Raw genomic sequence first — 26,147 nt, 5'->3', positions numbered from 1 at the left:
TATTATTTGTTTCATGAGTACAGGGATTCATCAGTCTTAGGTCACAGCTCTCACATAGCGCATACCCTCCCCAGTGTCCATCACCCACTCCCCTCCCCTCCAGCAACCCTTAGTTTCCTGAGATTAAGAGTCTCTTATGGGGGGCACCTGGGTGGCTCAGTGGTTAAGCCTCTGCCTTCAGCTCGGGTCATGATCTCAAGGTCCTGGGATCTAGTCCCACATCGGGCTCTCTGCTCTGTGGGGAGCCTGCTTCCCTCTCTCTCCCTGCCTCTCCGCCCACTTGTGATCTCTCTCTGTCAAATAAAATCTTTAAAAAAAAAAAGAGTCTCTTATGGTTTGTCTCCCTCTCTGGTTTCATCTTGTTTCATTTTTCCCTCCCTTCCCCTATGATCCTCTCTCTTGTTTCTCAAATTCCCCATATCAGTGAGATCGTATGATAATTGTCTTTCTCTGACTGACATATTTCGCTTAGCATAATACCCTCTAGTTCCAGCCACATCATTGCAAATGGCAAGATTTCATTTTTGATGGCTGCATAGTATTCCTGTGTGTGTGTGTGTGTGTGTGTGTGTGTGTGTGTGTGTGTGTGTGTGTGTGTGTTTACCGCATCTTCTTTATCCATTCATCTGTTCATGGACGTCTAGGCTCGTTCCATAGTTTGACTAAAAGTGAGTTTTATTTTAGACATATTATATTGAGCATATATATTAAATCTCACCCTTGCCTACCCTTCTAATTCCCTTACCAACTCCATTTTTTTTTTTTCTCACAACAGTTACACTCTAATGCAATTTATTTCTACTTATTGGCTATTGTCTATCTCCCTCTACCTGAAAAATCTGCACAAGGCAGGGATAGTTTTTGGTTTTGTTCATTAATGTGTTTCAAGGATCTTGAACAGTTTCTGGCACATAATAAGGGTTCAATAAATATACGTTAGATGAATGCAAGGGCAGAGTTGACATCCAAGACAACATCTACCATGTGGCTGAAAAATAACAAGATTGAAAACTTCCTATGTGTAAAGCACCAAAGCAAGACACTGTTTTTGGTGTTCTACACATATCAGGTTGCTTACAGCTACCATGGGGGATTAGATAGCATTATCCCATTGCAGATCAGGAAACTAAGGCACAGAGTGCTAAAGAAAGAGATCATCAGGAAAGAGATCATCAGGAGAGTGGTAGAGTCAGGATTCAACCCTAGATAAACTGGTTGTAGAGCCCATGTACCATAGTGTCTCTCACTGTATATCTCCATCTCAAATGGGTGAAGGGGCAAAATGGGAGAAGGGACCAAAAGAGCTTGGGAATCCGATGCCCACAGGTAGTAGTTGACACTCTGGAGGTAGACTGTGGAAGTATAAAAGACTAATGATAGATGCTTACCTTGCCTAGGATTGTCCCATTCTTTTCTTAACCATGCTACTGCTGATGTTGGTGGGTGGTGAAATTTTGTGGCATCTCTGCAGATATATATAATAATTAAGACAAAATAAACAGATTAAAGCCATTCATTTTCCAGAAATACTGTACTTGAATTTCAGTGTTGAGCTCATATATACCAGAAGCTGGTACATCTGACAGCCTTAACTAGCAGTTGAGAAGTATATCTGTTAACAAATAACACCATGTCCATTACAGTAGAGCAGAATACTGGAGTATCTTATGGGTCTATGGGTCTCCCATAGCTGAATGGAAATATAGGCAAATTCTATCAGAAACAGTCCACATTATCACTTCTAGTTCCTTAAAGCAATAAATTGCCAGATACACACTTGGTGAGTTACATCAAAAGCCTTTGAAAAGATTGTTCTGATAAATTGAGGGTTGATGGAGGGAGGTGAGTGGGGATTGGTTAAATGGGTGATGGGTGTGAAGGAGGGCACTTGTGATGAACACTGGGTATTATATGTATGTAAGTGGTGAATCACAAATTTTAAAAAAAAGATTGTTCTGATAATTATGCTTTCAAGAAGTAATATTGGAAAACTGTTTCATTTGTTAAATTTTTTAGAGTTTATCTGCTCTGCCACCAACAAATGGCCTTTTTATTGTTAAGAGCTACACTTTATACTTGAATTTGCTGACTGCTATGTGTGGAAATATCTAAATAAATAAACTAATGTTAAGTCATAAAAACAACTGCTCTGGAAGAAAACAGAATTTCTAGTTCCTTTAATTCTAATTTGCATTTACTAGTCAGAAGATACCTGATGCTCTACCAGGAAAAACAAGGAGAACAACAATGGAAATTGACCTGCTCGTGGGAAGATCATGGCATGTTTTAAGAGGTAGACGATCATGTTTCAGCAATTCAGGAAACTTGTAGGTCAAGGACACTAAACTACATCTCTCTAGGTGTTCATTTCTTCAATTGTATCATGTGAGTTTCAGTCTAGAATCTCCAGGTCTGTGTCCCCGAAGTTTGCATTTCCTATAACATCTTCATGATTTTTACCACATGTATATGCCACCAAGCTATTATTTATAAACCCTTTTCTTTAAATAGGCTTACTTAAAATCCAAATACACTTATTTTCAAAATAAAAATCTACATGGCTACTAGCATGGAAACAGCATCATTTGCCATAGCTAGAAAGTATCTATAAAAATAATTACAATGAAAAATAAAGATAGGCTTACACTTTGCTAAATATTGTCTTTAAAATCTATGATTCTGGGGCACCTGGATGGCTCAGTGGGTTAAAGCCTCCGCTTTCGGCTCAGGTCATGATCCCTGGGATCATGGGTCCTGGGATCAAGCCCCGCATCGGGCTCTCTGCTTGGCTAGGAGCCTGCTTCCCTTCCTCTCTCTGCCTGTCTCTCTGCCTACTTGTGATCTCTGTCAATAAATAAAATTTAAAAAAAAAATAAAGTAAAATCTATGATTCTGGGGCGCCCTGGTGGCTCAGTGGGTTAAAGCCTCTGCCTTCGGCTCAGGTCATGATCTCAGGGTCCTGGGATGGAGCCCTCATCGGCCTCTCTGCTCAGAGGGGAGCCTGCTTTCTCCTCTGTCTCTGCCTGCCTCTCTGCCTACTAGTGATCTCTGTCAAATAAATAAATAAAATCTTAAAAAAATAAATAAAAATAAATAAATAAAATCTGTGATTCTGAGACCTGCTCTTGCCTTGATAGATGAGCAAGTTTTTGCAACATAGAACCGAATTACCAGAAGAATTACAAAAGCTTCGAAAAGAAACCGAACTTCCTTAATATGGCATTTATTACATTTTGAATGTAATGTCCTATGTACCACCCTCTCTGGTACCCATCTTACACTTTGGAAAACCACTATCCTAGAACGTCCCTAAGATTCCTTTCTGCTCTACTATCCATATAGTTTAATAGAAAGCTCAGGCTTTAGGATCAGGCAGGCTTAATTTGTGTGCCCTCCCCAAATCTCAGTTTTCTTATCTGTAGGATAAAGATAGGATAGAGCTCACAGGGTTATGAAGATTAAGGGAACATATGTAAAATCCATAGCATACCACCTGGCATCTAGTAGGAGCTCCGTAAATGTTAATCTTCTCTTCGTATTTTGTATTATTGGACTTATCTAACCTCTTATTTTCAGGAATGGTCGAAAGATTTTGAAAAGACTTCAATTCGAAATGCACTTTTTCTCACCAATGGAATTAGACCTTATACTTTCATAAATTCTTATTTTTATATACTCTTTTTTGAAACATTGACAAAATGTATTTAAATAGAAGCTTATGCTGTGTTCATGTTGACCCTAGAAGAACAAAAGAGCCAGTTTATTAGCAAAATGAGTTTTTGGCAATAACAGGAATTGGAATTCAGGATGAGCAAACTATGGTGAACCATAGGCAAGTCTGGAGAACAGGAGAGAGGAGTTTGCATTTATTTGCTTGTAGGGGAAAGAAGGAAGTTGGGAGGGAAACTTGCGGCTTCTCCTTGGTTGAAGTTGGCAGTTTCTCCCTGACTACGTTGTTCTGTTGCGGGCAAGGAGAAATTCTTCCTACCTCCTGGGGTATATAAAGTAAGCTCCCCATTTGGGAATGCAAGGTATGCTTCCTATGGCAAGTGGTAGTGTGAGAAAGCTCCCCCTTTTGGATTTCCAGTCTCCATTTTAAATTATGTTGTCTCTCTCTCTCTTTTTAAGACTTTATTATTTTTTAAGATTTTATTTATTTATTTGACACATACAGAGATCACAAGTAGGCAGAGCAGCAGGCAGAGAGAGAGGGGGAAGCAGGCTCCCCGATGAGCAGAGAGCCCAATGTGGGGCTCGATCCCAGGACACTAACATCATGACCTGAGCCGAAGGCAGAGGCTTAACCCACTGAGCCACCTAGGTGTCCCAAGACTTTATTTTTAAGTAATCTCTACACACAATGTGGGGCTCGAACTCACAAGCCCTTGATCAAGAGCCGCATACTCTACCGACTGAGCCAGGTAGCCGCCCCTTAAATGATGTTTTCTTTCTTTATTTTCACATTTATACAGGGAGGAAAATCAAGACATCTTACCAAAAAAGGACAAGATTCATATGTAGCTAAATTTTAGTGTAAAGACTAGCATAGGTAATTAGTGAACGGACCCCACGGGGATGCGGATGTGTTGGGAGAAGAAGCAGGATTATGAATAATTCTAAAAATCTCTATTTTCAACATGAAAAGAGCTCATTGTTCCCACTTGCTTCTGATAAGCCTAATGGGAATATCAGTGATGTTTGTTCCTGCCAAACACTGAGAACCCTCCCGAGAAATCAGTGCAAACAGCTGGCTAAAGGAAACCTTCCTGGAAGTGTGCTCACAGAGCCTTGTGGGGGAGGACGGGCAGCCAGGCAGCGAGAGCTTGCTAAGGTTTAATTCCAGCCCTGCCCTCATCTGGCTTCACCTAATAGATGCGGAAGAGACTTTATCAATGAGGGCCAAGATCAGAGAGAAAAAGACCAAAAAAGCGCATTTAAAAAAAAAAGATTTGATTTATTTATTTATTTATTTATTTATTTATTTGACACAGAGAGAGACAGAGACAGAGGGAACACAAGCAAGGGGAGTGGGAGAGGGAGAAGCAGTCTTCCTGCTGAGCAGGGAGCCAGATGTGGGGTTCGATCCCAGGATCCTGAGATGGAAGGTCATCCTGAGATGACCTGAATGGAAGGCAGACACTTAACAGCTGAGCCACCCAGGCACCTCCAGAAAAGCATTTTGAGTGGAACAAAGACAAAAGTGCTTTAATTTCACAAAAATGGCACTCTACCTACCGCCCTGTTCTTAGGCTGAAAGGCTACTGCACAAGGACCTCGGGGGCCCTGCAGGCTCAGGAGAGACTGGTGTGGGCCTGACCTTTCGAGGCAGCAGCCACTAGCATGACTCCGATAGGAAGAGGGCTGTTGTGATGGATTGTTATGACTCCCACACTGTCACTGTCATCAGTTCAGAAAGGTTTGAGAACCCATGTTGGGATTTAGCTGTAAATCTGGTTAACAAGGAAGCCCCGAAGGAAAACAATGTGTGGCGGAGAGATGTTTCTCCCCTGGGGTTTCTCCAGTCTTTTCTTCTCTCACTTGCAGGATTTTGGGCCGTCTTTCTTGTTTCTCTCACACACTCAGGTCACGACAAAGGAATCCATACTAAGATGTTGCTAATAATGCGTCCCCTCCTCTCTGGGGAAAAGCAGGTCCTAGAAGTATGATTTAATCTGAAGGAATGTAGCCAGCTAGACAGCACAGGGCAGCAGAGGAGGAGGTGAGACTGGCAGCTGGAGAGTTCTGGAGGTCCTTTCACTCATTTGACTGCTGGACCCAACATTCCCCTCAGCCATCGGCTATAAGGCCAACTCTTAGCATTGGCTAAAGCCTGCCTCGTGACCCGTGAGTAATTAAGACTGAAGATGGAGCATGGCTCTCTTTGGCTCTCCTTTCACACCTTGTCCTCGTCTTCTCTTCTCAAATGTAATTTACTTCTCCTCCCGGTTAGCCCCCAACACTCAGCACCCAAATAGCGTGAGCATTTTTCATACTCCAGAGTAGTGGGTAGATTCTAAACAAATAAGTGGAATGCAGCCTGGAAACAAGGTAGGAAAGAAGTACTATTACCACTAGTACCAAAACCAACCGGAGATGTCCTTTCACATACTATTCTAATGCATCCAACAGACTTCACGTAGTGGTTGAATTATCAGGCCCAACCCCCAAAGTAGGGATGGTTGTTACAACTTTTATCTTTCGAAAAATTATTTTATTATGATTAAATATTTGATGCATGTAGTCTATAACAAAAATTGTGTATGCTCTCCACAGAAAGACATTTTAACAACTTCCTTCTCTCCTAATCAAGGTCTAATTTAGGATTGTCCAATGAATTGATAATCTTATCATCTTTATTTATTTTTTTTATTTTTTAAAGATTATTTATTTATTTATTTGACAGAGAGAGAGATCACAAGTAGACGGAGAGGCAGGCAGAGAGAGAGAGAGAGGGAAGCAGGCTTCTTGCTGAGCAGAGAGCCCGATGTGGGACTAGATCCCAGGACCCTGAGATCATGACCTGAGCCGAAGGCAGCGGCTTAACCCACTGAGCCACCCAGGCGCCCCAATAATCTTATCATCTTTAAATTGAATACCGTATTCATACTATCTCTCAGATTCTCATGCTTTTCTCCATCTATATATAGATAAATGTTGACACCAACTTATGAAAAATCAATCCCTTGTCCCTTGGGGGCCAACTCACTCTCAAGAAAATTCCTGTTCTTGATCCTTGAATTCTAGCACCTATCACTATAGCATGTGGTGAATGCTCAGTACATATTACCAAATGAATGAACTATCGTGCATCGGTGACAATAATGTCCACATGAAATCTTCCTGCTACAGCTATTAGTATTCTTTTTTCCCAAAAGATCCTGAAACAGCCTGCTGTTGAATGGTGTATGGCATCACTGAACTTTGACTTTTCATTGCTCTTATTTTAGGTTTATGCTCCTTCTATGTCTCAATAATTAATTCCCTGGCTTCATGGTCAGATGAAATTACCATAAAACTTTGGAGGTATATTTTCTACAAGCTTGTTTGGTTGAAGCAAGATAATTCTACTCTCCTCTGTCTATTTCCCCCTCAAAGCAGACTGTAAGGTTCAAGAGAGCAGGCATGGTCTCTAGCCTGGCACCTGCAACAGAATAGATGCTTAATAAAAAGTTTACAAATGGAATGATTAAATGTTTCCATTTACCCTTTTCTTAATGTCAGAGCAGGCTACAGAGTCACATCCTATACATTCTGGGGGAAATAGAAAAGAACTAACAGTTTGGTACCTGCTGTGTGTCAGTCACCAGGCTGGATACCATATATAGATGACTTCACGCAATTATTTATTTTTTTAAATTATTTTTTATAGACATATAATATATTTTTATCCCCAGGGGTACAGGTCTGTGAATCGCCAGGTTTACACACTTCACAGCACTCACCATAGCATATACCCTCCCCAATGTCCATAACCCCACCTCCCTTCTCCCAACCCCCCTCCCCCCAGCAACCCTCAGTTTGTTTTTTGAGATTAAGAGTCACTTATGGTTTGTCTCCCTCCCAATCCCATCTTCATGCAATTTTTATAGCAACCTTTTGAAGGAGGTATTCCAATTTTACAAATAAAGAACTGAGGGACAAAGGGATCTGTCAGGAAATGAATATGTGCCCATGAAATTCTTCCTTCTCCTAGAATAGCTCTTCTCTTTCTATTGCTTAATCAAATCACACACAACCTTCGAGGACCAAATTAAGACTGTTGGAAGTACATTCTCTATGGGTGTCTTGTGTTTCTGTCCATCTTCTGAGTAAAGGCATTGACAACTTTTGGTCTGGACTACAAAGTATGTTTGTAGAGCATACAGCCTTCAACAAAGAGATAGTATCTCCCTCCGGAAGAGGACAAATTTGTTTTCTGATCAGGTTAATAAGGATAATGTCTCCTTCCAGTGCAAATATTGGACAGGTTTGCCAACAGCACCTTTGGAAGATTGGGGTTTCCTTAACTCGAGTTTCTTCAAGTGTGATACAAACCTGCAGAGTGTGCAGTGCTCCTCTGGGCCCCTCTGTGTCAGCCCTATGGGATTTGGAGGACCCATTCATCAGGGTGAACACAAATTCCAGTGGCCTGCTATACTCTGAGGAAGAAAGTCTGTTGTCTCTGACCTAGGATTTTGGGTCTTCTTTAAGTATCTAAGAAAATGTAATAGACTAACTTTCAGCTTGCAAATAGGGTGAAACTTTAGCCTTTTCACGGTTCTTGACAAAGACCTTCCTTCCTTTGGGAAGCCTTTTCTAACTATCCCAGCTTCTAGTGATATGTCTAAGACAACTTTGGCAGGAAATCCAACCTGCTGAGTAATGTATTTATGAACATTTTTATTATTTCTTGCTTGATTATTTTCTCTTAGAGGACAGAAACAACTCTTTATACCTCTTGATAAGTATTTAGCATTTTTCTTGGGTGTAGAAATTGGCTCTCGTTTCATTAATTGTAATTCATTAAAATGTATTGAATGTCTATTAAGTGTAGGACATTATAGTCGGAATGGCTAGGTAATTATTTCCCTGCCTGGTGCCTAAGCGCCTTGAAGATGGACATAATATCTAATAGTTCCTTATCCATTATAATTCTTTCTGTCTCTCATTCCCATTCAACAAATATTTATTGAATGTCTGCTAATGCAGGTGGTTTGCTAGTTGCTGAGTATACAAATGAATAAGAGAAGTCTACCTACAAGGAACTCATGGAAACACATACATGCAGTACAAGAAGGAAGTCCAGTGACAGGAAAAAAGCACAGATCATTATGGGAACATGGAAAAAGGCCACTCAACAGGACTTTCATTTTGTGGTAGGGGCAGTTGGCTTTTCTACTTCTTGTTATTTTCAACAGCATACAGTGCTCAGCAGATATTGAAACAAAGTGTTTTCTTTTCTTTCTTTCTTCCTTCCTTCCTTCCTTCCTTTTTTCTTTCTTTCTTTTTTTTTTTTTTTTTTCATACTGTAGATCCCTCTCCGGTGCTCACAGCCTAACAGTGAAGAATAGGGCCAATGGTTCCAGGCTGCACACTCCTCTAGCATGGAGGTACTATGAGAGGCCCACAGAGAAGGACCTTCCATCAGTGCATCACCATGGGCTGAAACAAAGTGTCGATATAGGGACTAATAATTCAAACTAGAAATCTGGGTCAAATCCCTGCTCTGAAACCTGTGTATATACTTCAGAATAGCCCATCTAAGATTGGCTGGCCTGTATTAAAAAGGATTGCCAGCAGGCTCAGCCTCCAGCCTACCTATTTAAATAGATATATGCAACAAGTGTTTAAGTCAATGAACCTCTATCAAACACCTAGGGACTAGAAAGATGTGCAAGGCAGGTTCCCTGCCCTCAACATGTTCATCATCAAGTGAGACAGACACAGAGAACCATAATCTAAAACTGTGCAGGAAAACCTAAGCTTTGAATAGAAACTAAGGATTATTATCAACAAGCTGTGGGAATTTATTCTTCTGGCAACCAAGGGAATTGCTTGCAAGAGATGGTTTTGAGTTGGTGTTTAAAGGGTGAAAAGAATTTCTACAGGCAGAAGACAGAGAATATGGCAGCCCAGGAAAAAGCTCATTCTTTAAAATGCACATTCTTTAAAAAATGAATATATAGATGAACTAACTAATTAATAAAAGGAGAGTTCAGGGAATGGTTAGTAGAACAACAATGGGAACGTAGGGTGTGCCCAAAACTGAAGGTCAGAAAGGAAGTTCCACTCGGCGCCTTCCGCCAATATTTATTAAGCACCTTCTAGGGCAAACATAGTATGCTTAAAAGGAGATAAAGATAAAGATCCAGCTCACAACCGAATGAGGAGGTCATTTAATCTAAAATAGCAAATGCCAACAAAGCACTAAACAGAGAGGAATTTGAATGTTACCCTAAGTCACTCAGGTGTTATTCCTTAGGAAGAGAATACAGTGAGTGATTTTATCTGACCTGTGAGGAGGAGGTTTAGTCTTGGTAACTGTGTGAAGGAAGGTTCAGAGGGGCGAGAGATGGAGTCAGTGAGAGCAGTATAGAAGCTTGCGGAATCACCCAGGGGGAAACAGGAAGGGTCCAGACCAGATGAAGATAGAAAGAGAGCAAAGAAGACTCATAAGGCCAGAATTCATAGACCTTGACCAAGAGGTGCATAGACCTTGACCAAGAGGTGTTTATGAAGATGAGTCCAAGCCTTCTATTCTGGGAAATAGAGCAGGTGATGGTGATAATACCAGAGAACACTCATCAGATAAAATATCCAGAACTGATAAGATCTCAAAGGTTATTTAACCAATCCCCATCGTGTCTTTTTTCATTTAACTTTTTACTTGGTCATAATTCTAGACTTAGTATCATATATATATATCTTTTTTTTTTTTAGTATCATATATTTTTTAAGCAGTAGAGGTAAACACCTAGGACTTCTTAGGTGACACATCTTACCAGGGTTTTTCAAATTTCAGGACCATTAGTGGATCATGAAGTCCATTTAAAATGTTATAAAAGAATACCAAAAAGGGTGAAACAGAATAAAACAGAACAGAACAGAAAATACAGCAATCCCATAGAAAGGTCATTCCTTCATGGAACTTTGACTTCTGTTTTACGTACACAGCCAAGTTTGCAATGTCACATACACGTCTTAGTGTGAGCTGCGGTTTAGAAAGTTTGAAAGCTGCTGATCTAGACAGTGTCCAACAAGCCATCCCTCCCAACCCTCCTTCCTCCGGTTTACAGAATTCGAGTATTGGCATATACGAGCTTGAGGCATCTTTTGTCCCTTTGACAATGAATGACAATCCAATTATGTAAAACAATGGTGCTAGTATTTTGTTTGGAGCCAACGGCCTCCACCAATTTTATAGAAAGCCAGAAGCACCCTCTATGTTATTGTCTGTAGCCCCTTTGGCACCATGGGGAATGCTCAATATTACACACATCTGGTCCACCCACAGATCAAACTTGAAACAGGTTTCAAATAAACCTTAGCTAAATATTCTAAGACAATAGAATTAAAAATGTAAATTGTGAAACCTCCTAGATTTCCTTTTCCCACTAGATGGCAGAAAAAGCACTTGTAATGGACATTACACTGTCATCTACTTAATCAGGTCTGCAGACTTTTTTAATAAAGGGAGGTATATTTCATTTCAGTTTGAACAGTAGAATATGATTATAAGACATTTGATTATTTTTTGACTAATTTAATCATATTAAGCTTAAAATTAAAGAGAAACTTTAAATTAGTTTATGTTTATGTATGTACATATATGCCCACATGTTTCAGTTAAGACACACATGATGGAATTTTATTGGCCTTGGAATACTGCCGTGCTCTCTTTTAATGCAAATTTTAAAATAAAAGGTAGCATTTAGAAACAATTTTAAATTAATACAGAAACATTTTTCATATTACACAAGGGCATAATTAAGTATACAGTTGAGATACACTTAATTATGATATATTGCAAATAATGATATTAATATAAGTAAAATGATTGGTAATACATTCATGGTTATGAACCCAAAATACATTTTTTATGAAGAGAATAAAAACTATGTGAGCTAAGGAAATATAATACAACAGTTAAACATGGTATGTCCTTTACTTTCTGTGTTAATAATTCTAATATGACTTTTTTTTAAACCCTGAATAGATGTGTCAGGTCACCATTTATCAACAATAATAAGTCTTCAGGGGCATTTGTAATTAGAACGTTTTGCTATGCTCTTGCGAAGAGTTTCACAGACCCTTGTTCTGGTACATTTACCATCAAAGAGAAAATTATTTTATGGATCCACAAAAAGCAAAATGGTTACTAGGTGAGCTCTATCGAAGAGAATGTTTGAGGAAACACAGACATAATTTGATAAAGTACTATCAAACTATCACATAAAAACCAGTTCAAAGAGGCTAAGTATTTGGCCTGGATTTCAGTCACTTCTTTTGCTACTGTTTATCTTATGACTGGCCTTGGGAGACAGAAAAAAGAAAGGATGGAAAAGAGGAGGTGATGAAAAGAGTCAAGTCAAAAAAAAAAAAAAGAAAAGAAAAGAATCAAGTCCAATCATTCATACAGCCTACAGACTTCCACCAGGGGCACGTTCTAGGTCAGGCCCTGGCTGGGGATGGGAATGCGGCTTCTTCAATCAAAATTGAGAGCAAAGGACAGAGAAGAGGGGAGAGGTTAGGGGGCCAACTGAAAGAAGTATAAGAATGGCTGAGATCTTGTAACAGTGGCCATGGTGGCCTTGCCTTACCCCGGCTCTGTCCTCTCCCAGCTTCGCTGACCCCTTCTTCCTCAACAAGACCAAACCAAAAGGGGACCCCAGGAGCATACCGGCTCTGCCCACAGTCCCCAGGAACCTAGAGAGGGGCCTCTGGTGGTAGGAGAGAGGTGGAGGTGGGAACCCCAGCGGGCCCAGACAGCATGCTATCTGTACAAAGCCATAACCAGTCCCAGAGTCTCAAGCTGAGAACACCCCATGTTGTGTTGTGTGTGGTAAAGATGCCTGATCTTGTTTTGAGTCAAGAGGGATAAGTGAGTTTTTGAGAATAAGCAACTCACAAGGTGCCATAAGCTAGTTTCCAGGACAATGGATTATCAGAGTACAAGATCTCCCCTGCTATATTGAGTGGAAGGCTATTTTTATGTTAGTTTCTTAGTAAAAGCAACTGTGGGTTGAAAGCAAATAAAATAACTTTGAAAATAAAAGGGAATATGATTTGGGGTATTTTTTCACTTTTAAATTAAAGAATCTTACATTAAATTTTCAGGAACCTTGGGGCGCCTGGGTGGCTCAGTTGGTTAAGTGTCTGCCTTTGGCTCAGGTCATGATCCTGGGGTCCTGCGATCGAGCCCTGCATCAGACTCTCTGCTCAGCGAGGAGCCTGCTTCTCCCATTCCCTCTGCCTGCTGTTCCCCTGCTTCTGTTCACACTCTGTCAAATAAATAAATAAAATCCTAAAAAATTTCCTTAAAAAAAAAAAAAAGATTTGCAGGAAACTTCCCTTACAAAACCAAAGTTTACAAAGTCCCACTGGCCCTAATCCAGGCACCGTGGCTCCTGCAGTCTGCTAAATGCAGGGGCCTAGTCAGTCGCCCCATTTCTTTAACCACGGATCACAGAGAGGGAGCTAGACTCCCTGCTCTAACATTTTCTACATGAGAAGAACAGACATTGTGACAGCCCACCATTTAACTGAAATGAACTGAAAAGAACTCTGACTCTGAGGTCCCAGTACCAACCTCCCACTTTTTAGGTCTTTAGCTCCCCTCATGCTCTCTAATTAAAGACAGAGAAATTTGAGTTTTCTCTCTTTACTCTCTCATGTTCTGTCCTTTCCAGTGGTGTCACTGGAATCTACAACCTGAGCTACAGAGTAAGTCCTTTAGGCTGTATGAATGGCTCTCTTTCGCCCACCCAGCTCTGAGGAGTCTCTGCCCCCCAAAAAGTTGAGTGTTTTTTTGTTTTCCTGCTGAAACCCGGAAGAATGTGTAGAGAGAGCCCTCGGAGCAGACAACCCTGTAGATCTCCACTCAGCACATCTCTAATGGGCTCAGCACGGTGACAGCTGTGACGAATACCATGGCAATTTCCCAGATAAGATTGTATCCGAGTAGGGGCTACATTTCCTTCAGAGTCGCAGAGGCCATTATTATTCTTTGGAGAGGAATTCTGAGGAGGAAATAGCTGATTTAAATGCCTGCTGTCAGTTGCCAAAGAAATTGTTACAAAATACTGCTATAATGATGTGGAAAACTGCCCATTGCTTTGGATCCCACGTTTTTTGTACTCCCTCCATTCATCATTCAAGATTTCCCTTTTAGCCAACCAGGTACATCATGACTGGTGTGCTCTAAAGCCTCATAACTTGGAGTCTCAGGTTGGGGTTCTTTGACATTTCACATTATGGCTGCTCGATCATTTCTTGTGACCTCTTAAACTCTCGTGAGGTCTTCGAAGAAACTGTGTGTAGCCTAGAAATACCAACCCAGCTGGTCTATATATTAAATTTCATCCATTCAACCAGTACTTACCAAGCGCCCATTATTTTTTTTTCCACACAGGAGAAGGCAGCATAGAGTAGTTGTTCTACGGAGGGTTTATGGAGTCAAACTGCCTAGATCCTAGTCCTGGCACCATCAGCATTCCTAGTAGTGTGACCTTGTTGTGTCAAAGTTGGATAAGTTACCTGAGTTTCTACATCCGTGTAATGGATCAATAGTCTAATTGTAGTACCCTCCATAAGGGTAGAAATGAGGATTAAATGAATTAATATTTGTAAGGTGCTAAAAATAATAATAGCTCATAATAAGTGTTCATTAATATCTTCATTACACCTATAAAGAAGATAACATTATTACTGTTAAGGAACTGACAGTCTCTAAGAGGAGACCTGTACAAAAATAACATAAAACAAGAGAGACTGCACCCTAGAGTGACCCACCAACTTAAGCCAAAAAAAAAAAAAAAAAAGTTTGAAGCAAAAAAGGAAAACTAAATGTTGACAATAATTTTTTTTTTTTTTAAGTAGGCTGTATACCCAGCATGGAGCACAACGTGGGGTTTGGACTCATGATCCTGAGATCAAGACAGCTGAGATCAAGAGTCAATCGCTTAACCAACTGAGCCACCCAGGATCCCTGAAAAACTTGACAATATAAAAGTTTCAAACTTTCAAATGCACACAAAAATACCCTCAAAATCCATAGACAATGAAACAGAGGAAAAAATACTTACCATGCCTTTGGTTGACAATGGATTAATATCCCACTTCTAGGACAATTAGGAGGAGGATGTGGGCAGAGGAATTTCAGAGCTTGAGAGGAGGATGCTGATTGCAAGCTAAACTGTTTGAGTTAAATTAGATTAAAAAGAGAGAGTCACTAAAGTTTTCTAGCAACAGAATTGTTCCTAAGGAAGATTAATCTGGCCGCAGCCTGTTGGGTTCCTAAGAGAGCAAGGACGAGTTAGGATATTGAAAATGGCAGGTGGAAGGTAGTGTCAGCCTCCTCTCGGAATATAAAGGAGTGGGTGGTCCTGAATGTTCACAATGACTGAAGTTTCCTGAGGTTAGGGAGCCCACATAATTGGAAAAACCGTGGTTAGTAAAGTTAAGGAAAATGGGCGCCCAAAGAGGTTTGATAGGAAGGTTTGATAGGTTTGATAGGTTTGATAGGATTTATTTCTGAAACTGTGTTTAAATGTAAGGCATAGCTTTAAAATTAGAGAAAGAGGTTAATAATTGCTTGGAAATGCAAATTTTGACCCTGAATGAAATTGTAAACTGAGAAATACAGAATTGGGGTTTATCCCAATGGAAGTTGAGGCCAGGTATGTAGATAAGGCCACTGTTGGAGGAGATAATCAAGAGGATGTGACTGTCAGTTGACCCTCAAATTGACCTCATGCAATCAGAAGCTCCTTACCCCCCCCCCCCCATCCTGGGAATGTACACTCTGCTGACCAGTTCCACAGTGGGAGCTATTTCAAGGATGTGGCCTGGAGAGAGTAAGGTGATATTGAGACCATAGGACTGATTACATAATTGAACCCAGTTATGGCCTTCATATACATTTTCAAGATTCTTTTGGGCAGGTAGAGTGGTCTACTGGACTTGAAGCCACCCAGGACAAACTTCATATGTAAGTTACCTTGCTAATGAAACCACTTACCAATCTAGGGTGGTCTTCCTCTTTCTTTCCTCTTTCCTATCCCTGCCCTCTGTGTATGGGGCTAGTTTGTGAACAGACAGTCACAGTATTTCCCCAACTGAGAGTGAAGGCCTGAGGACCATAGCAAGAAAGGGTTTGTTGAGGCGCATGGGTGGCTTAAGGGGTTAAGCCTCTGTCTTTGGCTCAGGTCATGATCTCAGGGTCCTGGGATCGAGCCCCCTGCATTGGGCTCTCTGCTCAGCAGGGAGCCTGCTCCCCCCTCTCTCTCTGCCTGCCTCTCTGCCTACTTGTGATCTCTCTTTCTCTTTCAAATAAATAACTAAAATCTTAAAAAAAAAAAAAGAAAGTGTTTGTTGAAAATACCGATACCCAGCCCCCATTCATACCTAAGTGATCAGCATTTGGGGATAGCATTAAGAACTTTATACTTTTAACAAGTTGTCAACATTTTTCTTATAAACACCAAAGTTTGAGACCCTACACCTCAGGGGGTGAAGGACAATGAGAAAAACTCAAAATGGTTAAAAGGTAGCAAGTAAATCTGGGGTGGTATATCTAAGGAAAAATGAAATCAGAGTAGTGGGTATCAAATCTTCAACTGGAACAAAGAAGAAGGGGAAGAGGCTATTGGTTTGTATAATTGGAAATAATTAAAGACTTTCTTTCTCTCCTAGGGTGAGTTATTTCAACTATGGCAGTCACTAAACCAAGTATCAAAAAAAAAAAAAAAAGCTTAGAATCACCTGATTTTCCTTCAACCTAAAGATTACCATATTTTTTTATACAGTGGCTCCAATAAACTTGAGAATGAAGCCTCTGCTGTGAAGGACCCCTGTCAGTGCTCTGTGCTCTAGATTACCTCCCCACAACCTCCTCACAGGATACCTTAAATTCTGGTCATGTCATGTGACACCTTACACATGGACTAAGGAAGGTATTGCTGTCAATCCATGCATGAAATACCCGGTAGGACTATGGGGCAAAGAGAAAGTGGAGATAATTGGAGACATCAATTTCTTAAAATTGGACACTGGGAGAAAGGAGTAAGAGAAAACATTGACTTGTGGCTGTAATAGAATTAAGAATAAGGCTTATATTTCAGTAGTAAGTGGGACCTAATTAGACTTGAGAAAGAAGAGGAGACAATGGAAAGGGGAGAGGAGTTATGGAAGAAAGGGAGTGTTGATAGTGCAAAGTCACAGCAGAGGTAGAATGAGCTGGCTTTCAAAAAGAGAAGGAACACTTTCTTCTTGTTTCAGAAGGAGGAAAATGTGTTGAGATAGACAACAGAAAATTCAAAGGCATTCAAGGTGATGGCCTTGATATTCTAAGTAAATTGGGAAAGGGTTCAAGAGATGGGTCTGTGAGGACACTAGGTGGTGTGTAAGTCACTAAAGGCATTCTTGCCAAGGTGGAGAACTAGCACACACTTTTCTTCCCTTCTCTTCCTTTCAGATGGCCTTGGTATCATCAACCTATCTATCCTCCCTAGAAATCTTTAGCCACAGGCTGGACCACTGGTGCCTAAGGGCAGTAATCTTTAGTTTATGACAAAATCAGGTGTGCACTGACCAGCTGCTCTTGGACATTTTCTCCTCACTTTCTCTTTTTACTTTCTTCAAACTGTTGGATCTCTAGCTGAGGGGGCTGTCTCCTCCAAAGCCACTTTTTCCCATGAGCTCAAAGTAGAGCTCCTGACCAGATATGTTGCCTGGCAGGGAGGCTTCCAACCAGAGGCTTCAACAGTGGTCTTCATGGTGTCTTGGGCTTTCGATGTGAATGAATATGGAGCATTATTTTTGAAACTTCAACTTACCCCTTTGTGATGAAATAGTTTGAAGGTCTGATTCTAAGGGTTTTTTTTTTTTTTGATACTTTATTTAATGACTGCTGTAGTTGAGATAACTCACAAAGATACTATCTCATCATTGCAGTAGTGCAGGAGTAATTAAAAATCATGCTCTCCATTTTTAAATCCCATTCAAAAAAGAGATTTTTCTTTCCACAGTTTGGCGACCGTGGCCATTGCTGCTATAAACATTGGGGTACAGATGGCCCTTCTTTTCACTACATTTGTATCTTTGGGGTTTAGTGCAATTGTAGCGTAGTGTAGTGCAGTGAAATTGCAGGGTCATAGGGAAGCTCTATTTTTAATTTCTTAAGGAATCTCCACACTGTTTTCCAAAGTGGCTGGACCAACTTGCATTCCCACCAACAGTGTAAGAGGGTTCCCCTTTCTCCACATCCTCTCCAACACACATTGTTTCCTGTCTTGCTAATTTTGGCAATTCTATGTAGTCCATATACACTATGGAGTATTATGCCTCCATCAGAAAGGATGAATACCCAACTTTTGTATCAACATGGACAGGACTGGAAAGATTATGCTGAGTGAAATAAGTCAAGCAGAGAGAGTCAATTATCATATGGTTTCGCTTATTTGTGGAGCATAACAAATAATATGGAGGACATGGGGAGATGGAGAGGAGAAGTGAGTTGAGGGAAATTGGAAGGGGAGATGAACCATGAGAGACTATGGACTATGAAAAACAATCTGAGGGTTTTGAAGGGGCGGGGGGGGTGGGAGGTCAGGGGAGCCAGGTGGTGGGTATTATGGAGGGCACATATTCCATGGAGCACTGGGTGTGGTGCATAAACAATGAATTCTGTTATACTGAAAAGAAATAAATAAAAAAAATTTAAAAAAAGATTTTTCTTAAAATGTAGCAAGATATTTCAGCCTTTTCTGCTATTATTACATTGCTTTTGCAAACATGGGTTTCACTGGGCTAAAGTCAAGGTACTGGCAGAGTGGCATTCCTTCTGGAAGCTCTAGGAGAGAACCTGTTTCCCTGCCTTTCCAAGCTTCTAGGGGCCACTTGTACTCTTAGGCTTGTGGTCTCTTCCTCTTTTCACAGGGTGTCACTCCAGTCTTCCCTTCTGTCACCACATCGCTTTTTCTGATTCTGCCTCCTCCCTGTCCCTCTTATAAGCAATTATGATTATATTCCTCCCACCCCTCCCCCGGCCATGGATAATTCAGGATCAACTTGTCATCTCAGGATTTTTAATTTGTTTACATGTAAGGTAACATAATGACAGTTTCTAGGGACAAAGCTGTTGATGTCTTTGGGGAACTTCTGTTTTGTCTACACAGTGGCTCAAGTAAACTTGAGAATGAAGGCTTTGCTGGCACGGAGCCCTGTCAGTGCTCTTGCTCTAGATCCCCACCCGCCTCCTCACAGGACACCTTAAATGGTGGTCATGTCATGTGATACCTTACATGTAGACTGAGGAAGGTACTGCTGTCAATCCATGGATGAAATACTGGTGAAAATAATTTTGGGGAGGTTAAACAAATATTAAAATGTCCTGTGTTAGGGTGCCTGGGTGGCTCACTGGGTTAAGCCTCTGCCTTCGGCTCAGGTCATGATCTCAGGGTTCTAGGATAGAGCCCCGCATCGGGCTCTCTGCTCAGCAGGGAGTCTGCTTCCCCCCACTCTCTTCTCTGCCTGCCTCTCTGCCTACATGTGATCTCTGTCAAATAAATAAATAAAATCTTTTAAAAAATGTCCTATGTTTAGTTCCCACATGCCATTTAATTGTCTAGAGCATCTTCAGGAATGCAGTCATCCCACTTTGGTGATCAGTGAGTGTCGTGGTTGATGTTAAGTGTCACCTTGGCTGTCTTATTGTTACCCAGGTATTTGGTCAAATACAAATCTAGAGGTTGCTGTGCAGGTATTCTTTAGAGGTGATTAATATTTAATCAGTTGACTTTGAATAAGACAGATGACCCTCCATAATGCACGTGGGTCTCATCCAGTCAGTTGAAGGCTTTAGAGAAAAGACTGAAGTCCCCCAAAGAGGAAAGAATTCTACCTCCAGGTTGCTTTTGGATGCAAGACTCCAACAACAACTTCTGGCAGAATTTCCAGTCTGTTAGCTTGCCCTGAGGATTTCAGATTTCCCAAGCCCCATCATTGTGTGAGCCAATTCCTTAAAATAAAGCTCTGTCTCTCCATATATATGGGTGGTGTGTGCCCTCTTCCAAATATGTATACACACACACACACACACACACACACACACACACACACACACAAAATTTCTGTTGTTCTTTCTCCGAAGAACTCTGATTAATACAACGAGTTAAGGAAGCACTTTCCACCTGTGACAGGGCAGGATTTGAGGCATTATACTAAATCCTAGGTTCAAGAATGATATAAATAAATTTAGAATTCCAAAGGAAAAAAAAAATCTAGGCTCACTTATACTTGGTCTAATGTGGTTCTGCCTTTTATCAAGTGAATCGGAAATATGAATTCAGCAGGAAGTCTTGCTAGAGAGGCCTCAGTTCTGGCAAAATACCTAAAATATCACAGGTATTGGGAATGAAGTAGATCTAGGGAGTTTTCTGATTTATCACTCTTAATGATCTTACTGGCTTTAAGTATTATAAACCAATTGATATCAATGTTATAAATACCATATTTCCTTTCATGCAATCACTTTATAACAATTAGTTAATTAAAACTTTAAAAGCTTTGATATTAAGAAAAGAGAGCCCATGGCTGACTGGCTTCTGGAATTGAATTTGACATTCACAGTAACATCGCATTGTTTCAAGGAAGAAAGCAAGAAGAATGACATTTGAAATCATGGGAGGAGTATGAACAGGTATAATATAATTGCTTGGCTTGGAATTTTGCCAAAAGACAAGTGCTAATAATTTTTGCCATAAAAAGTGCCAAGGATGCTCTTTAATGAAAATCACTATTGTGAATTTCTGGGTCTCCATCTCATCCAAAAGTGATATTGCTATCAAAAAGAATCTACTTATATTTGAGCAGCTGTTAAATATTGACTTATAAGTGGTTTTCTGGATCTTTGCAACCAGTGGAAATATGGGCAAAGTATGCTCTAATCCCTTAAAATGAAAGATGAGAAATAGATGTGCAAAACAGACACTTTGGGATTTTTCTAGAGCACTTTGCTTTCTTTGGGCCAGCACATATATTGTTTCTACCTTTTTTGCTGTGTGCAGAGGTGAGATTTGGGGCAAAAGGAAGGAAAAAGAAATTGTAGACATGGGGACTGGGCATAAGGAGGAAGAGGGCTTCCATTATTTCCCATATTTCATTATGTGGCCCAGGATGAAAGGAAACATCCATCTGGAGCATGTTTTCTCATGGTAGATGACCAGAATGCAAATGGAAAGCCAAACTCATGAAGCGCATTTAAGACTTTTGTTCACGTCATGTCTGCTAACATTACGTGGATCCAGGGAGTTGTATGGCCAAGTCCAATATCAAGAATGCAAGGCAGTCTACTCTGGACAGAATGGAAAGGGGAGAGGGTATTTGCTGAACAATAATCTATACATTCCACCTGTACTTGAATAAATAGCTTAATCTCAACCAGTTTCAATGTCCTCATGTCTTGTCCAAAAACAATAATAATAGTAGCTATCTTTAGGATTATTGGGAAGAAGATATAATCTCTAAAGAAAGTACGCTGCTTCTAGAATGTTAAAAGCACTCAACAAATATTAGCTCTTATTACTATTTTCCCTTGCATGCATATAAGAATGCAAGAAAATGGAAGAAGCAAGATAATGTGGGCTAGAGAAGAAATTCAGTCTTGACATCAAAGGTAGTAAGATTAATTTAAATTCTAAATTCATAAAAATGGTACAGGAGGAGGGTTGGTTTGTGTTTATCTAAATCAATGCACAGTTATGGTCACCAATGTTATTATTACTTGTTGGCCATTTGTTCCTACTGTTATGCTATGTTGAGAGCTATATGCACATCACACCACATAAAAAGATAGAAAAATGTAGTCAGAATCTGACAGGTTACTTATTAGGCAATTGGGCAAACATGATAAAACTATACACTTGAACAAAAATACATAACATGGGAAAATGTCAGTAATTAAAAACAGGAGCCATAGTGAATATGTTTAATAAGTAATTTCTAGAAAGCATCTGTGGTTTGCAGAAATCCTACATTTTGAATATTTTAAAAATATTCATATTTAAAAATTATAAAATATATATAAAATATTATTAATATTAATATTAAAAATTATAAAATATTTTAAAAATAAATCTTTGAGAGAGGTTTTCAACTGTTTAACTGAACCTTATAAAATTTTATTTTATTTATTTTTTGAAGGATCTTATTATTTTATTTGAGAGAGAATAAAAGTGAGAGAGAGCACAGAGGGAGAGGGAGAAGCAGACTTTCCAGTGAGAGGAGATCCTGACGTGGGGCTCAATCCCAGGACTCTGGGATCATGACCTAAGCCTAAGGCAGACGCCTAACTGACTGAGCCACCCAGGCAGCCCTTCCTTATAAAGTTTTAAAAGGAAGACCAGAGACTCTCAATTTATGATTATAATCTAAGTCACAAGACTTAGAGCTGAATTGGCTGTTTCTTGTGAGTTAGATTACACCCCAGTTGACACGGCTTGATCCCTGCACCATGGAGGCCACATGGAGGCCACAAAGTATATTGACTTCTCTCCACTTTGGCTGATGCGATTGCTATGCAGTTACGGCCTTAGTCTTGACAGCTAATCTCCAGGTTCTCCAACAGTACTTCCTTCCATCTGATAACTCTGAGTTTAAAAGCTAAGAATTCTTTAGTTCTATTGAGGTAGAAAATTATCTCTTTGAGTGGCATTTAACTTCTCAGCTATGATCTCCATAGCTGGAATATAGTGGTACCCGCTTCTCTTTAATTCTGAGACAAACTACTTCCCTTCATATACTGAATAACCTAAAGCTATTTTAGCAGCAATAAGGCCAATAACTTGCATATTTCCACAGGCAGAACTCGCAGATGGCCCACCTAGTGGGCCATCACCTAAGTGAGAGAGGACTTACCCAGAGCGCTCAGCTCGCTTTCTATAATTAGGCTCTCTCCTTCCTTATTCCCAATTCACACTTACCTAGTGTGTGTCGGTAAAGGACAGATCTGCCCTCTGCAGCAGTGAGCGTTAATTGAGTGGCCACTGTTGGAGTTTTCATTCCTCATTTCATTTGATCAATACCTATTCCTCTGCCTAGTTCTATGCTTGCATTCCTTAAAGACACAGGAGGCAGAGGTTACTGTAACTGGATGTCAGTTTTTTCCCGGGTAGGGATTTTGCTCTGATACTTCTGATTTCTTGCTCCTGTCAACTTGCTTGGCTGGCATGGAAACCACCGTGCTTTCTTCCTCTCTCCTTTTTACAGCCTGGACCACAACTAGCTCTCAGCAGCCACCTTCTTGTAATTTTCACTCTGGACCTTATGTTGGCTCCAGCTCATTCTATGAGGACAAAGGATATGGTTCAGTCAGTTCCAAGTTAAAACAAAACAAAGAACATGAAAGGACTAAAGAATCATCTTTCCACCTCCCTGAAATTCCTGCTTTTGTTCATTCATTCATTTCAGCAGCATTCTATGAGTAATTCCTACGTGGAAGTCCCCACATATGACACTGCAGATACAAAGATGACTAAGGCACTCTCTCTACTCTCAAGGAGCTCCCAAATGAATCAAGACTAACAAACAAGCCAGTCCAGTCCAGGGCACAGCTGCTACAATGGATGTAAACACATACCTGATTTGGCAGGATCTGGAAAGTTAGCTTCTGGAACCAGGGATTTCTAAATAAGACCTGAAGCCCAAGTCGGCCATATCCATAAAGATTTGATTTGAAAAAAAAAAAAAAAATCCAGGCAGAGGAAACAGCATGTACAAAAGCCTAGAGGCTTTTCCATTTCTCAGTTGCATCGTATGTCCTGGTCTGTTGCAGCTCCTTCCTGAGGAGAGAGACGGAGAGAGAGAGAAGAGAAGAGAGAGGAGAGAGAGAGAAGAGTTTCTCTCTTCTTCAGAGAGAAACAGAGAAGGCAAAAGTGTGGGCTTCATGTACAATGCCCAGGACAACATCTTCTCACAGTCTCAGGTGGCAGGGTGCCAAACCCAGCAGTTCCTCAGCCTCTCTCTCCTTCTCCTTTCATTCATGATACTGTTTCAAGTCTCATTGTCCTTCAAGAAACCATTATCCCGCCACCATTTAACCTCTTAACCAGAATGGAAAATAGTCTTGGTTGGGCCTTTTGGCCTTTATTTTTCTCATATTGAAGACTATAATGCTGGCACACAGTTGAGTAAATTACATCTACAAGTCCTTGAATATGCTACTGTACTTGTAACCTGGAATCTTTCCCAGCAACTGACATTCTTGGAATCTCGAGCCTCAAGCCTTCTTTGAGCATCAGAAAGAAGAGTTCTCTTGCATCCTTTTGGAGTTAGGTAACCCCTCAGAGCCTCCTCCTGCATCTTCTCCAAACCTCATGGTCTTCCCTGATGTGGCTGGTGCCCAATTCCTACCCTACTTTATAACTTGCTCCCTAGAACTTAGAGGGGCTCAGGGCAGGGGTTGGGAGTATGGTGCAATCCCAACTACATCATGGGGGCAAGTGATGTGTGTGGGCTTCTTTGGGTTCCTGCTCACCATTGGCAATACTGTTTCTTTGAAGCAGTGCACTCTGCTTTGCAAACAAACCTTTGGAAACCTGCCCTGTCCTCAAGTTAAATTTGCTTATGTTAACCTTCCTCGTAAGTTAGATGTAATTAATATTGATACTGATAACTTCTATCAACTATAGAGGGACTACAACATGCAAGATGCTATTCTAAGAGTTCAGTGGGTGTTAAATCATTTAATCCTTACAAAAATCTGGCATATATATATATATATCATTATTATAATCACTCCCACATTATGAATGAGAAAACTGACAAAGAGAGGTAACATAATTTGCCTAAGGTAAATGGCTGGGCTGGGATTTGAACCCAGGCAATCTGGATCAGAATCTATGTTCACAAGAAAGGAAGCTGTACGTGGTCGAATGCTTTTTCAGAGGACGTGGAGAAAGGGGAACCCTCCTACATTATTGGTGGGAATGCAAGCTGGTGCAACCATTCTGGAGAACAGTATGGAAGTTCCTCAAGAAGTTGAAAATAGAGCTACCCTACCACCCAGCAGTCGCACTACTGGGTATTTACCCTAAAGATACAAATGTAGGGATCCAATGGGGCACGGGCACCTAAATGTTTATAGCAGCAATGTCCACAATAGCCAAACTATGGGAAGAATCTAGATGTCCATCAACAGATGAATGGATAAAGAAGAGGTGGTATATCTATACAATGGAATACTATGCAGCCATCTAAAAACACTGAAATCTTGCCATTTGCAATGACGTGGTTGGAACTGGAGGGTATTATGTTAAGTGAAATATGTAAATCAGAGAAAGACAATTATTATATGATCTCTCTGATATGAGAAACTTGAGAGGCAGGATGGGGGCCGTGGGGGGAAGGGAGGGAAAAATGAAACAAGATGGGATTAGGAGGGAGACAAATGATAAGGGACTCTTAATCTCAGGAAATAAGCTGACTGTTGCCAGGGAGGGGGTAGGGATAGGGTGACTGGGTTATGGACACTGGGGAGGGTATGTGCTATGGTGAATGCTGTGAATTGTGTAAGACTGATGATTCACAGACCTGTACCTCTGAAACAAATAATACATTATACGTTAATAATAAAAAACAGAATCAATGTTCACAAACACCATACCGAACCTCCTCTCCAGAGAAGCCATTATAGATGATTTTAAAGAATAGTATCTTGATAAAATATTATATGGATAAAAACACCAAGTAAAAAGAAAAACCTCCAGTAGGCAGAGGGAAGATTAAATATTAAATGTTTCTAAATTCCCAGAAAGATGAAAACTTCTGTTTTTTGTGTTATTACAACCCTAATAATAATCACTAATAATACTGTACTTCTCTTGCTGTAGTTAAAATGATTAAAAAGTCTCTCCTGAATTGATTTATGCATATATATCACTCATTACTTACTAGATATTCAACCATCTCAATTTGCTCTGGAGTAATGGAAACTGCTTACTAAAAATATTACCAACCTAACTATTTGGGAATTACACAAAATATTTGCATAAGATCTATATCTTATCTTTTGTCAATTGGTGGAGACTTTTTTAAAATCCCAGATAAGTATATGAGACACTTTGCCCATCACTTGCCTTTTGTTTTTTTTTTTTAAAGACCACCGTGGTATATATAAATTTTATTTTATTTTTTTCACTGTGGTAAATATACGTGAGCTTGTTTCCTCATCTATAAAAATAGGGTTAATAATGACTACCCCATTGCAGGTTTTCTTGAGAGTGTGAGCACAGATGTGGTTTATAAACTGTAAAGCATTCTGAGATGCTGACTCCTTTTGCTCAAAAGTTTGAAACATAGTCTTTGTTTTTGATATTTGAAAATTATCCTCTCTCTCCTGCTCAACTGAAATGAAAAGAGATTCATAGATTTCAATATTTGACAATATCTAA

At 40.2% G+C, this 26,147-nt stretch overlaps 1 long non-coding RNA gene across 1 annotated transcript; it reads right to left on the bottom strand.

Annotated features, from left to right (window-relative positions):
* Window positions 1-575: 575 nt before the first annotated feature.
* LOC125094700 (uncharacterized) lies at window positions 576-17,760 on the bottom strand. The gene is made up of 3 exons (XR_007125660.1): window positions 17,736-17,760; window positions 17,194-17,197; window positions 576-662 (listed from the first exon to the last, which is right to left on the bottom strand). It is a non-coding gene; the product is annotated as an uncharacterized LOC125094700 (long non-coding RNA).
* Between the last annotated feature and the right edge of the window lie 8,387 nt (window positions 17,761-26,147).

Source organism: Lutra lutra, chromosome 3 (assembly GCF_902655055.1).
Source record: "Lutra lutra chromosome 3, mLutLut1.2, whole genome shotgun sequence".
Classification (NCBI taxonomy): Eukaryota; Metazoa; Chordata; class Mammalia; order Carnivora; family Mustelidae; genus Lutra; species Lutra lutra.
Note: the sequence above shows the minus strand (reverse complement) of the source record. Positions and strands in the feature narration are given on the sequence as shown.